Below are 14,042 nucleotides of genomic sequence, written 5' to 3'. Positions count from 1 at the left end.
GGGAAACTCCCAGTACAGACAGGAATGTCTAGGAAGAAGTTGTACACACTATGTGTAAGGAATTGGACTGGGTATACCGCGGTATTGGCCGACTCGGAGATGAGGTGGCCTTCGTATGGCTCTTTCGAGCAGGCTGCCTTAAGAGGAGTAAAGAGCCAGATCGAAAAAGACCATCCGGGACAGTTATGTTACTGGTTTTGTTGGGACACAGCAGCAGAGCTGTGGAAATCTTTAAAAATTATGGCAGTCAGGTACTCTCCCGAGAGTGAACCCCCTCCAGGTTATTTCGATGAAGGGTGTAGACCACGGCGTGTTTTGACTCGTCAGCTGGTCCCCTCTGCACCTGCCCCTATTCCTCCTCCGCAGGGGAACTCTCTCCTTGTAGCAGAGGGGAATCTGCAGGATCCCAGATTGGAATTTGTGCAGAAGGATGAGGAGGAATTGGAGGGGCCAACCTCGGGAGGAGTAGTTACTAGGCTTAGGTCCAAGCAGGTACAGCAGGGTGCATGCCCCCCCCCTGAGGATAGCCTAGAGGATGTCTCTGTCAAATCTCTTGCGAATAATAAAAGTATGGTTATAGAGATGCCTTTACAGGTGCACGATCAACCTTATATGAGCAATGATGGACGATTGCAACATGCTAGTATTGTGGAATATAAAGGATGGCTAGAATGGGATTTGAAAGAGTGGGGACAGTTGTCAGGGTCTTTTGGGGAAAATCCCCGAAAGATCATAGAACTTCTAGAAAGATTGTTTTTAAGTTATAATCCTACTTATACGGATGTGGATCAGTTGTTAAGTAGAGTTTTGACTGGAGAAGAACGTAGTAGATTGTGGATGGCAGAAAGGACATGGGGAGATAGCAATGCAGCTAATGTTACTTGGATGGATAGGCGGGATCTGGCCGCTGGCTGGAATCCCCTAGACTGGACTCAGCTAAGGCTGACTCAGCTGCGAACAGATAGAGAGCGATTGTTAGAGAGACTCAAGGAAATGGCTCGCCGCTCGCCTAATCAGGCTAAGTTCATGCAGATTCGGCAGGAATCTGATGAGCCGCCCAGAAAGTTCTGGTCGAGGCTATTGGAGGGGGCCCGAATGTTCACTCAGATGGATCCTGAGAGAGAAGCAGACCACCCTACTCTTATTTCATTTTTTGTGAATCAGTCGGTGCCCCCTGTAAGGGATTACTTCTTAAAGTTTCGCCCTGGTTGGGGAGGTGAGTCAGTCACTTCAGTGTTGGAAGTAGCTGATTTTGCCTGGGAGAAAGAAAGGGAAAGTAGTAAAAAGAAAGAGAAAAAGGAAGAATATAAGCTGATGGCTTTAGCTTTTCACGGTGGTGTTCGAGGCAAAGGCCGTGGCCGTGGCAGGGGATTCCAGGGTGCCCGGGGAAGAGGGTCCTGGCGACCCCAGCCATCAGGAAATTGTTTTCAGTGCGGACAGCCTGGTCACTTTAAACGTGAATGCCCCTGGGGACGCCCAGAAGGTCTGGCTGCATCCGCAGATGCTTACACAAGTGAGGAATACACCCCTGCACCACCAGCTCAGCCCATCCCCCAGGCCTGGATCAACTATGGAAAACAGCAGCAGCCGCAGCAAACTCAGCCTCCTCAATGACGGTACCCCGGGGGCGAAGGCAAACAATGTGATGGTCTTATTTCCTTAATGTCTTTAGCCGGCTCCTTTCTCACTTTCTCTCCTCCCAGCGAAGAGCCTCGTTTAACCCTTTCAGTCCAGGGACTGCCTGTCTCTTTCCTCATTGATACTGGGGCTACTTTCTCTCTTTTAAATCATGCCCCCTCTCCCTGGCTATCCTCTGAGGTTAAAACTGCGACTGGGGTGGAGGGCAACCCACAGTCTCTGGGACTCACTTTGCCTTTGAATGTTATTTATGCTGATAAATGTTTTTCTCACCGTTTTCTTTTTTCCCCAGCTTGTCCGATCCCTTTGATGGGCCGGGATTTACTCTGTAAGCTTGAGGCTACTTTAACCTGCACTCCTGAAGGGGTAGGATTATTGATGACAGTGTTAGGAGATTCGGCCCCTACTCAGGGTAATTGGGAAACACCCCCCTCTCTCTCCCCTGACCTCACTGACTTGCCTTCAACCCTCTGGGGAATTTCTGACACTGATGTTGGCCTGCTCCTTTCGGCAGAGCCCGTAAGGATTCAGGTAAAGCCTTCCTTAACCCCCCCGTCAGTCCCTCAATACCCCCTGTCGCTGGAAGCCCGGGAGGGCATCCGCCCCATTATTGAGGGATTCATTGCACAAAAGCTAGTCCGCCCTCAGCGCACTCCCTGTAACACCCCTATACTGCCTGTCAAAAAGCCTCCTAAAAAGGACGGAGACCCTGTTCGTTGGCGCTTTGTACAGGATCTACGAGTTGTTAATCAGTATGTGGTCCCTCTTCATGCAGTAGTTCCTGACCCAGCTACTATCATCAGCCAAATCCCCTGGGATGCTGAGTGGTTCACTGTTATTGACTTAAAATCAGCTTTTTTCAGCATTCCTGTGCACCCAGACTCTCAGTATCTCTTTGGTTTCACCTGGGAGGGACAAAGTTATGTCTGGCAACGACTTCCTCAAGGCTACAGAGACAGCCCCACGATTTTCAGCCAGTGCCTCCGCCACGACTTGGAAGGTTTCACCAGTCTGCAGGGATCCACATTGGTCCTATACGTAGATGACATCCTATTAGGTAATCGCGAAGAAGCTGCCCTCCGCATCGATGGTAAGGCACTTTTATTATACCTACACACCAGAGGCCACAAGGTAGACCCTAAAAAGATTCAGTGGGTCTCACAGAAGGTCCGATATCTGGGCTTCCTGTTAACCCCAGAAGGAAGACAGATGGACCCAGCCCGCATAAAGACTATTCAAAACTGCCCTCTACCGAACACCAAGAAACAACTTCGAGGTTTCTTAGGATTAATTGGCTTCTGTCGCCCCTGGTTGCCGTCCTGCGGGGAGTTAAGCAAACCGCTCCACCGACTCACTGCTAACCTTGCTCCTGACCCTTTGCAGTGGTCCCCGGACACTATTCAAGCCTTTCAGTTACTCAAGGACAGTGTGGCCTCCTCCATGTCTCTCCGCCCCCCCAATTACAGCAAACCCTTTCACCTTTTTGTCCACGAGAGAGGCGGAATTGCTAGTGGTGTCCTTACCCAGCTGAGCGGGCCCCACCATTTCCCGCTTGCTTTTTACTCTCAGCAAATCGACCCTGTCGCTCAGGGAACCCCATCCTGCACCCGGACTCTGGCAGCAGCTGCCCTGCTGATCACAAAGGCAAAGAGCCTAACCCTGGGTCATTTTACCACGGTTTGGACCTCTCATGCCTTGTCAGCCCTTCTGCGTAGGGGCACAACCCAAGTCTTTTCGGCCCATCGTCAGCAACAGCTAGAGGCCGAACTCTTAGAAGACACTAACCTAATTTTTGAAAGGTGTGGACCCCTTAATCCAGCTACCTTGCTTCCTGACCTGCCAGTCCCCCAGGACCAGCACGACTGTGTGGAAGTAGTTTCCAGCATCTTACAGATAAGAGACAACCTGTTTGACGTGCCACTGGACAACCCCGATTGCATCCTCTTCTCGGACGGAAGCTCCTTCTATGTTGATGGCAAGCGTTTCACTGGTTATGCTGTCACCTCTGAATGGGACATTCAAGAGGCCGCCTCACTGCCAGGCAACTGGGGAGCCCAAGCCGCTGAACTCTATGCCCTGGCCCGAGCTTGCCAGTTGGCCGCTGGTAAGACCGTTACCATTTTTACTGATAGCAAATATGCTTTTGGAGTTGTGCATTGTCATATCCACCTCTGGAAGTTTCGAGGTTTCCAGACAGCTGCCGGTAAACCCATTCAGCACCTCCCCCTCATCCACAAGCTTTTGGACGCCCTCCAAAAACCCTCCGTCCTGGCTGTAGTTCACTGCCGGGCCCATACTAAAGATAGCAGCCCCGTTACCCGTGGGAATGCCCTGGCTGACGCCTCCGCTAAGAAGGCTGCCACCTTACCTTTAGCCATGCCCACATTGGCTATTGCAACCTCCTCCTTTACTCCACCGCACCCCGTACCAGTACCCGCTGCTGAACTAAAATCATGGGAAAGCCTCGGGGCCACTCTGGTCAAAGGGACCTGGCTTATGCCAGATGGCCGAGCCTGCCTCCCTCGCTCCACATACCCTGTGGCAGTTCGCTGGCACCATGATAAAGGGGGTCACTACGGCACGCACGCCCTCGTGGACACTATCGCTCGCTTTTGGTATGCTCCAGGCATTCAACCCTATTGCCTATCAATAGTAAAAGCATGCAGCACATGTCAGCGTAATGGACCTGCTCCACCTCTTAACAAAATTAAGGGTGGAAGACCTCCGCCTGCTGCTCCATTTCAACATCTTCAAATTGATTTTGCAGATATGCCAAAGGCTTTTGGAAAAAAGCACCTCCTTGTTTTGGTTTGCCCTCTGACTTCCTGGGTCGAAGCTTTTCCTACTGCTAATTGTACTGCTGCCACAGTGGCGAAGATTCTCCTTAGAGATATTGTACCCCGTTTTGGCATCCCTCTTGTGCTCGACTCAGATCGCGGACCTCACTTTACTGGTCATGTCCTTGGCCATTTAGAACAAGGACTGGGCATTTCACACTCCTTTCATACACCCTACCACCCCCAGTCTAGCGGGAAAGTTGAGCGTATGAATAGGGAACTTAAGTTTACATTGGCTAAATACTGTCAGGAAACAGGATTAAAGTGGCCTCAGGTACTTCCCTTGGTCCTGTTTCACCTTCGTACTCGCCCAACCCGCGCATTGGGATTATCCCCCTTTGAACTGCTCTATGGACACCCCCCTTTCAAAGGCGGGGCGCTACCACGTGCTGATGTTTCACTATTGGGAGGGGATCATATGACTGCGTGTCAGTTTCTCTCCCTACAGGCTCGCCTCCGTACCCTTTGGAAAGCCTCGCAGTTTTCCCAGACCGTGCCGCTGGAGGAACAAATCCACCCGTTCCAACCAGGGGACTTCGTCTGGGCCAAAAAGTTCGTTCGTGACGACACCCTCCAGCCAAGGTTTACTGGACCCCACCAGGTTCTTTTGACAACCCAGACTGCAGTGTTCCTGGAAGGACGCAAATCTTGGATCCACCACTCCCACGTCAAGCCAGCCGTAGTGGACCACAGTGACGGACCAGCAGCTCTTGTCACCACTGAGGACACTGCCTTCGACCAGTGGACCAGCTTACCTCTCTCAGACATTAGACTTAAATTAACTCGAAAAAAATGAGAGGACCCTTTATTCTGACAACTGTATGTTTTTTATGCTTTTTCAGTTTATTTTCTGCTTATGAAGATAATGCTTTTATTAGATATTCCCATGAGGTTAAAACTCGTATTTTAGGAAATAGAAGTGATTGCTGGGTATGTACTCAATTTCCAGTAAATGCAGCACAGGGACTCCCCTTCACACCCATTCCCCTAACCACTGCTAATATGACTTGGATGCCACCGACTAGAATAAAAGATCCAGTCCAACCCAATCTTACATGGGACAAAACAGAAGTGCCAATTAACAAATATCTCAGGGTAACCAATCAAACAGGATCACTGTGTTTTGTTAAAGAAAAAGGGTCAACTTTTGTGGGAACAAGTAAATGCAACATATATTTTAATGGCACCGCCTTTAGTAAAAATCTTGGCTTCAAGCCTTGCGCATCCCACTTATCCCATATGTGGATCCCTCACCCCGATCCAACCTTTTCAACTTTTTCATGGAGGGGCAGGTTTTCAGAGTCAGTTTTTAAAAAGCCCTGCTCAGAGCTCGAGGGTGTCCAACTAATTGTTAAAGGATACACAATTGCCTTCTACAACTGCTCAAGCAGTACTACACTGCCCTTTGAGGACAACACTACCAAATTGTGCCTCTGCAGTTCACACAACGACCCCTCTGCGTTACCAGGGGAACAGTGGTACAACGGGCGGTGGGTTACCTCCTACTTTGAGAAATGGAATACCCAAAACGCATTATATGGAACATACTGGGTGTGCGGGCCCAAGGCTTATTATTTCCTCTCCCCTGATTGGGCAGGGTCATGTTATTTGGCATGGCTAGCACCGCCTTCTCGGATCTCCCTCACCCCCCCTCATTTTCCCCACGTTCGTAACATCCGTGAAACTGACAGAGATATTAATCTCCGTGATGGTTTGTCCTGGCAGCGGTGGGCTGGTCACACTAGCTTGAAGGGTGCTATCATCCGTCTACAGGGACTATTAGAATCTTTGACCAATGAAACTGCAACCCTATTTGAGAACCAGGCCGGGGAAATGTCCCAGCTGCGCCAGTTGGCTTTGCAAAACAGAATGGCTTTAGATATGATGTTAGCAGCCCAGGGAGGAACTTGCGCCCTCATAAATGAAGAATGCTGTGTTTTTGTAAATGACACCTACTCTGACACTTTTCAACGTACCAAGCACCTAAGGGAAATGGCTAAAAACTACTCCTCTGGCCAGCCACCTTATGATTGGTGGGGAGCCTTATGGAATTGGCTGCCCGGATTTGGGTGGGTTAAAAACCTCTTGGTGGGTGTTGTTGGGGCCATGGTAGTCCTTATAATACTGTGTTGCTGTATTCAGTGTGTCCCCTCCCTCATAAACTCATGTAAGTCAGTTTATTCTTTTCCCACTTCAGCTAAAAGCCTTACTCTCTTCGAATTGGCCCAGGCTGAAATTGCCAAGCGGCCCTTGAGATCTTGAAATAGGGTGTAGCTTTTTGATTAATAGTTATCTCAAAGCTACAAATGGAGGAATGTTGGGTCTAAACTTTTGGTGAACTTTGGAGCCAAAAAACACCCAGACTGGCCGTCTCTGCATAATCCTTTCTGAACCTTTTTTGAACAAAGCACTGACCTGCAAACTACTCATGACACCCCCTTCCTCAAGTAGCCATTAGCCTTTTATCTCTATGCATTTACTTCTTAAACTTGCTCTTCCTGTAAAATCTTGATTGATTATGCATGACCATTATCTTTTGTTAATCACTTTGTTTACTTCTGTGTATAAATATTGATGCCCACCCCTAATAAAGGGGCCACACTTATTCTAAAGCTTTTGGGGTAGTGTGTGCCCGTTGATCAACGCATTTGTGTCTGGTCTCTGACAGAATTGTGGGCCCATATTCCAACTCCGCACAACCTCGGGTGTTGGAGAGGTGAGTGAGGACTTGCTTTATTACCTAACACTACCAATGGTCAGTGCACAAGTGATATTTCTATTTCTGGAGACTGACCCAAAGAAGTATAACTAAAAAATAACTATTCAGCAGGATGAGAACCATGTACAGTCCACTCCTGGTGGGTTCATAGGTTCCGGACCTAGGGGCCTGGGGGTACTAATGCACCCTCTTGGCTTGAAGTGGTTTCCATCATATACAGTGTTTACCAATTGGTTCAGTGGCTTTCAGCACCTCCACTATACAAATTGTTCCAGCATCCCTAGCTGGGTTTAACGAGAGTGATCACCACACACTGCAAGGCTGTATTTGGTCCTGTATCTTATTCTATGTATATAAAGTATAATGAAAACACATAGCACTAGATATAAAAATAAATAATAATAGTCCTGTATGAGTTACACAGGTCCTATCTTATCTTGTTGACATTTCTACTAATCTCTACTAATACAATACTGTACATGGAATAAACTATTGTTCTGTAATATCCCTGAACAAGAGCTATTAGCAGCAAGCAAGCAATATATACCTGCCTAATTTCTGGTGCAAAATACTAACAATAAACTGTTTAAGAGCAATCACTATATAGCTTTGAATATACCATGCTTATATATGAAGTATTATCTGTTGGTTGGATAGCATGTGATATATCACTATCTGGTATACAGTGGAGAAACTCACAGAAGCATCAGCTGTAGAAGGGAAAAAATTCTAAAGATTTTTTTAAATAAGGAAAGGAGATAATAGGGCAAAAAATCTACTCACAAATAGACCCATTGGGAATAAGATGTCACTAGTATAATGGAGAGACAAGGTGAGTGAGGTAATATATTGTATTGGTCCAGCTGCTGTTGGTGAAAGAGACAAGTTTAGCTATGCAGAGTTCTTCTTCAGATCTGGGGCAAGTACTCGGAGTGTCACAGCTAATTACAAAGTGGAACAGATAGTTTGGCATAAGTAATTAACACATATTCTAACGGGCCATTCAAGGTAAAATGGCCCATTAACACCCCTGCAGTCATAGACAAAACAGCAGGGTTAGGGGATTGTAGATGGTTGTAATAAACTGTAAACCATGATTTTTAGTGTCTAGCAAAGTTATGAATTTAAGCTCCCAGGCTTGTCTTTTGAATGTACTGTGCTGGTTTCCTTTGAGGATGAGGACTGAGAGGTTAGATATGGAGTAACCATTTTGTGAAAAGTGTTCAATGTTTTTGTCTTTTATTATTATTCTGTGTGAATTCATTTGAAAGCATAGTGATTGTCTGGTTTCACTCACACAGTTGTTATCTGGGCATTTAATGCATTGGATGACGTACACTACATGTTGTTGGGTGCATATATCTTGAAGGGTGAGTTGTGGGGGGGTATTGATCATTATAGATGTGGAGATGCAGCTGCAGATTTTGCATCTATTATTCTGTCAGGGGCTGGTGTCACTTTGAGACCTTTTCACCAAAGACTTTTATGTATTCTATCATGTGAACTGAACTATCTTCTCTTTCGCTCAGATATCTGGCTGTCTTTTTAAAAGTCTCAGAATAGCTCATTCTCAGAATTAATTGTCTCTAGGCTTATTCCACTACAGAAAGTATAATTGTGATCCAAAATATCATTTGAGGCAGGATGATAGGATCAGCTGGGTCAGGAGTTCATCTATGTGAATAACCGCATGCAGCATTTTTCAGAAGCAATAATGAAAATTCTTTCTCAAGCAATTAAATGAAATGTCAATGTGATCATTTATGCAGGTTTTTTTGTTTGTTTGTTTGTTTTTTTAAATACATTAGTAGTCTGAGAAGAAAAGTGCAAAAAATGTATAAATGTTCAGCTGCTCTTAGGAACAACTCCATGAGTTTCTGCTTGGTAATGTTTATATAAAAGATACTTAACTTTGGGCCTGCAATGGGTTAATGTTCCTAAAAAACAATTTTACACTAATATCCTCTGAATAATGTAAAACTGTGTGTGGCTACATTCTCCTACCTTTACTCATATTTATTACCCTACTCCATGAAGCTGAGTAACGCTTTACAAAAAAAAGTATGGCAGACTGGGCCCTAAATGAACATAGCTAGATTGCACATAGTATTTATTTTCTAATAACCTGAAATCTCCTAACACTTCATATGAGAAAAAAATGGTTGCTCATCTTATACACAACTAGCCCCTCTTGCTCTGGTAGCATGGATCTCGAATTTTGCACAACCCATTTGATACCTAAGGACTAAAGTTGAAACTGTCATAGGTAAAATAATGCAGTAATCAAATCACAATGCTAGAACTGGACAATACCATTTTTCTTTCTTGTCCTTTAGCTATTTTTTCTGTTGATTGGAGTATATTTAACTACTGCTGTCTTTTAGGAGGGAGAAAATTGTCTAGTGACTGTAAGACAGCAATGAGGATCAGGAGTTCTGAGTTCTATTCCATGCTCTGACACTCACTTCCTGTGAACCCTAGGCTAGTCACTTAAACTTCCTTTGCTTTGGTTTCCCTCTACTTTAAAATGATGGATATATAAATAATTTCTTTTATTTTCATCTATAGATATCCAAGCCCTTTATAAAAGCAGCTGATCCCTATTCTCCAACCTTTACAGGTTTGGCAATGAGACACAAGGAGTTTGAGTGACTTGATTAAGCCAGTGGTAGAGACAGAAACAGAACTTAAATCTCTTGAATCCCAGTTCTGTGCTGAACCTAGTGGGCCACAGCTGTTCTCTGAAAAGCTTGCCATGAGACTTAATGAATGGTTGTACTTTGCTTCCTTGGCCTTGGATGAAAGGTGCTACAAATAAGAAATATATATATACTGGTAAGTAAATTATAAATGTATATAAATATAATTTATTTTGTTTAATTGCGCCTAGAGAGGACTGTGAGGAACTTCAGATGGGCCTAACAAAGCTATTTGAATAGACAACAAGATGAAAGATGAAATGTTTTGTTTACAAAAGCAGGGTTGTGCACATCAGAAGGATTTATTTGAACTAATCATACACACTGTCAGGTTCTAAATTAGCCCCATGGAAAAAGACATGGGCATCATCACAGACATGCCCTAATGACAGCATGTGTAAAAAAATGCATAGCAAATAATACTGCAAATGTTGTGATGCCCTCACCTGGAAAACTGTGTTCAGTTCTGGTCACCCCTATCTCAGAAAACATCTAGCAGATATTAAAGTTCAGAGACAGGCAACAAAAGTTATTAGATGCACAACAAGACTTTATCTATGAGGAAAGATTGAAAAGGCTGTGAATGTAGTTGAGAGAAGAAATAAATATGAAGCCACATGATAAAGCTATAAAAATAAAGATAGAAAAGGTAAATTGAGCACTTTTATTTACTTTCTCATAATACAATAACAATGGGATATTAAGTGTGGTTTAAAGAAAACAAATACAAAATTGATAAAAATGAATAGTTTTTTACAGAACTGATAATTAACTTGTGGAACATACTGCCACAAGAGATCACTGAGGCCAATAATTTAGTAGAATTCATAAAATTGCATGTATGCACAGTGACAATAGTTGTAATTAAATGAGATAGGATGAATAATCTTTTAGAAAATATAAACCTTCATGATTCAGAGCACACTACCTAAGGGCTTGTCTTCACTTAAAAAGCTACAGCGTAGACACTACCTAAACTGATGGGAGGGGTTCTCCCAGCCGCATAGGTAATACACCTCCCTGAGAGGTGGTGCCTAGGTTGACAGAAAAAATCTTCCATTTTCTTAGCACTTACCTAACACAGGGAGTTAGGTCAGCTTAATTACGGTTGCTCAGGGGGCATGGATTTTTCACACCTCTGACAGATATACTTAAACCAATCTAATTTTCTAATGTAGACGAGGCCTAACAGAGGCCAGAAGAGAAAGTTATTCCACAATTTTCTATTATGTGGTTTCTTGTACATACGTATGAAGTATCTGGTACTTACTGGTTACTGTCAGAAACAGAATATTGTGCTTGATAGACCAGGAATCTTATCCAGTATGACAATTCCTATATTTACAGTATAAAAATCAAGATATAAAGAAAAATAATATGTCCTCTTGAGAAAAGCAGTGTGCAATTTCTGTTAAAATAATGCCTTTTAAATGACCACATTAGAGATACAATTGATATGTGTTGGACAAAATTACACAAATGAGCAGGGTTTCCTTGTAAGGAAAGCTGCAAGGGCAGGGGGAAAGACTCAGAAGTATTTCTGGTTCTCCAGATCTTACAAACTAGCAGATCTTTTCATACTGCATCTTCACAGCCTGTCTGCTAACATTTCTTCCACCCTACCCCGCTCACCACAGCTAATAATGCAAACAAAACCTCAATCTACATCTGACATTCATATAGGCTGGTAATACACTGTACAGTTTATTATAAAGAAAACCAACCTACTTGCGCTATTGTTTCAATTCTCTGTTTTATGCTAACCCAAAAAAGTAGAAAGAGACATCTAACCAACAAATTTGGGAAGTTGCATTTCATTACCGGTGTTTACTCCAGCTGCAGTAGATTCAGCCTTCTTTCACTTGCTGAAACATGAAAGGCACCTGGTTTTCATTAGTGTTCCTATCTTGCACAGAGACTGCATCAAAGGAATCAGAAGGTTTTACATTACTGTGCTGAAAATTATCTCCTCAAACTTTAAAATGAAAGTAAATCCAAAGTAATTAGTTATAACTGCATTGTTTCGCACCGCTTGAAATTAAATGGTAAATATTTGAAGTAATAACAATTAAAAACTAAGATAGCTTTCAAAGTGCTGTTTCCATGGAAAATCCAAATGAAAATCCAATACAAATCCTGATTAAAACCTAACCAACCAAAACACTGCAGATTACTGAGATTCCAATTAAATATGACAAATGAATACCTGACAGGTTTCAATTCCAATTCTATTTATGTCAGAATGATCCATTAATATTGAAGATTAAATTACAAGAATTTGAGCAATACAATTGTTCTATATAGCTAGACAAGTCATCTTAAAATTTGGATCAGAGAAAGCACTCACTCAAATGTCAAATGCTACATTTGTAGAGGACCAAAAGTGCATTGCTTCTTGTTCTGTCATCACCTATTGACTAATGCTAACAAAAATTACTGGAGGCAGATGACATGCCACTGTCTAAATCCTGTTTTAAAAAGTGACAGCAGAATTCAAAAGTCAGTAGAGTATAATTTTCATCACAATGTCACCCACTTTTCACAGGGTTCAGTTCAAGATTTTGTGAAGATGACAAAAAATCTCCCTTACTGTCTGTAATCCTTGCGTTATACCATTTGAGACTTCTATTATGCTACTCTTGTTTTGGAGGTGCTCATGGCATAATAAGTACATTTAGTAGTTTGATCTGGTTGTGCTTCTACTTATTCTGAAATCTGTCTACTTTCAAAGGGTAAGTATGTAATCCTAACAAAGAAAAGTTACTTTGTCGTCCTTTTAATTTCATTTTTTAAAGTTTAACAATTAATATAGTATAATGGTAATTGCCCCACAATTTCCAAAATTTAAGCAAACTAGAGTCAACTCTATGTTGGAATTTCTGAGAATTAATTTGGATAAGATCACTTTTATTATCTACTGACAAGCACATCGAAAGTTAGGATAAATCATAGTCCTACAGTTCATCCAAGATTCCGTGTTTATATATTGCTTTATACATATTGTGCCTCAGACAGTTTCAGAAGAACTATGAACTTATTCAATTTAATCTCAAGAATACTTGCCTTCATTGCACTGTATCTACCTGGATATAGCCAGTGCTTTAGCCTCATTTTCCTAAGCACTAATTTTCACCCTTAAATTAACAAAAATAAAAATAAATAACAATTTAGGAAGCAGGCTCCCCACAACTTTCATTTTTTTCTATCTCCTAAAAAAAAATTTTAATACACACACATATATAAATGGGAAAATGATAACTGAATTTAGGATCATTATTATTTCCACGGGGGGGGAGGGGGCATTATTCTGTATGACTGAAATAGTCATGCATTGTTGAAGTGCAAACCTTCAGCAAATGCAGACTGCTGCAGTGCTTCTTCCTCATATACATTAGATCTGTCAATTTCCTGACCACAGAGTATGATCTATTTTTATTGGGTCAATATGTCTATTTTAGGAATAAAACAAGAACAATTTTAACTGCTGATCTAAGCCTTTGAAATAAGCTAAAGTCATGCACAAAGCCAAACAAAATCTATACTGGGTTTGAGGATCTGATGAGACTCCATCCTCCTCACAAACACAACTATACAAACTTGATGAGCAAACTCCTCATTTCACATGTCAGCACTATGTACTCTTTGACATGCGGTAATCTTTGACATGAAGTTACCTACTATATAGTTTAAGGGCATCACCCAAAGCTCACTGAAGTTAATGCACATTGACATCAAAGAGCTTTAGATAAGGGTCAATAAGTGTGGAACAGCAAATTATTTAAGATCTATTATAGAAAAGTATTTTAAAGTCCACTATTTTCTAATTGTAGACACAAAAGAAAATTGCAAACTATTAAGTATTTAATTACCATAATTTTGCAATTGCTGAAGAATTACTCATAGTGCAAATCAGGATGCATTCCCCACCCCATCCCCATATATATATAAAAAATCCTTAATTTAAATTATATGTTCTAAAAGTATTTTCCACAATATACCATGCAGGAAAAAATCAAACCGTGGTTTCCTTTTCTAAATAATTCAACATGGAGTAGAAACCTCAATATTGTTTTGAAAACACGTTGCATAATGTTGGGGGAAAGGGAAGACTCTAGAAGGAGATTTTTAATTCCTATTTTCTTTATGCTG

The 14,042-nt window shown here is 42.5% G+C and overlaps 1 protein-coding gene across 1 annotated transcript in view; it reads right to left on the bottom strand.

Annotated features, from left to right (window-relative positions):
- The window catches only part of PCDH7 (protocadherin 7), a 391,928-nt gene that overhangs the window by 194,585 nt on the left and 183,301 nt on the right, over positions 1-14,042 (bottom strand). The window lies entirely within an intron of this gene.

Source organism: Gopherus evgoodei, chromosome 5 (assembly GCF_007399415.2).
Source record: "Gopherus evgoodei ecotype Sinaloan lineage chromosome 5, rGopEvg1_v1.p, whole genome shotgun sequence".
NCBI classification, from domain to species: domain Eukaryota; kingdom Metazoa; phylum Chordata; order Testudines; family Testudinidae; genus Gopherus; species Gopherus evgoodei.
Note: the sequence above shows the minus strand (reverse complement) of the source record. Positions and strands in the feature narration are given on the sequence as shown.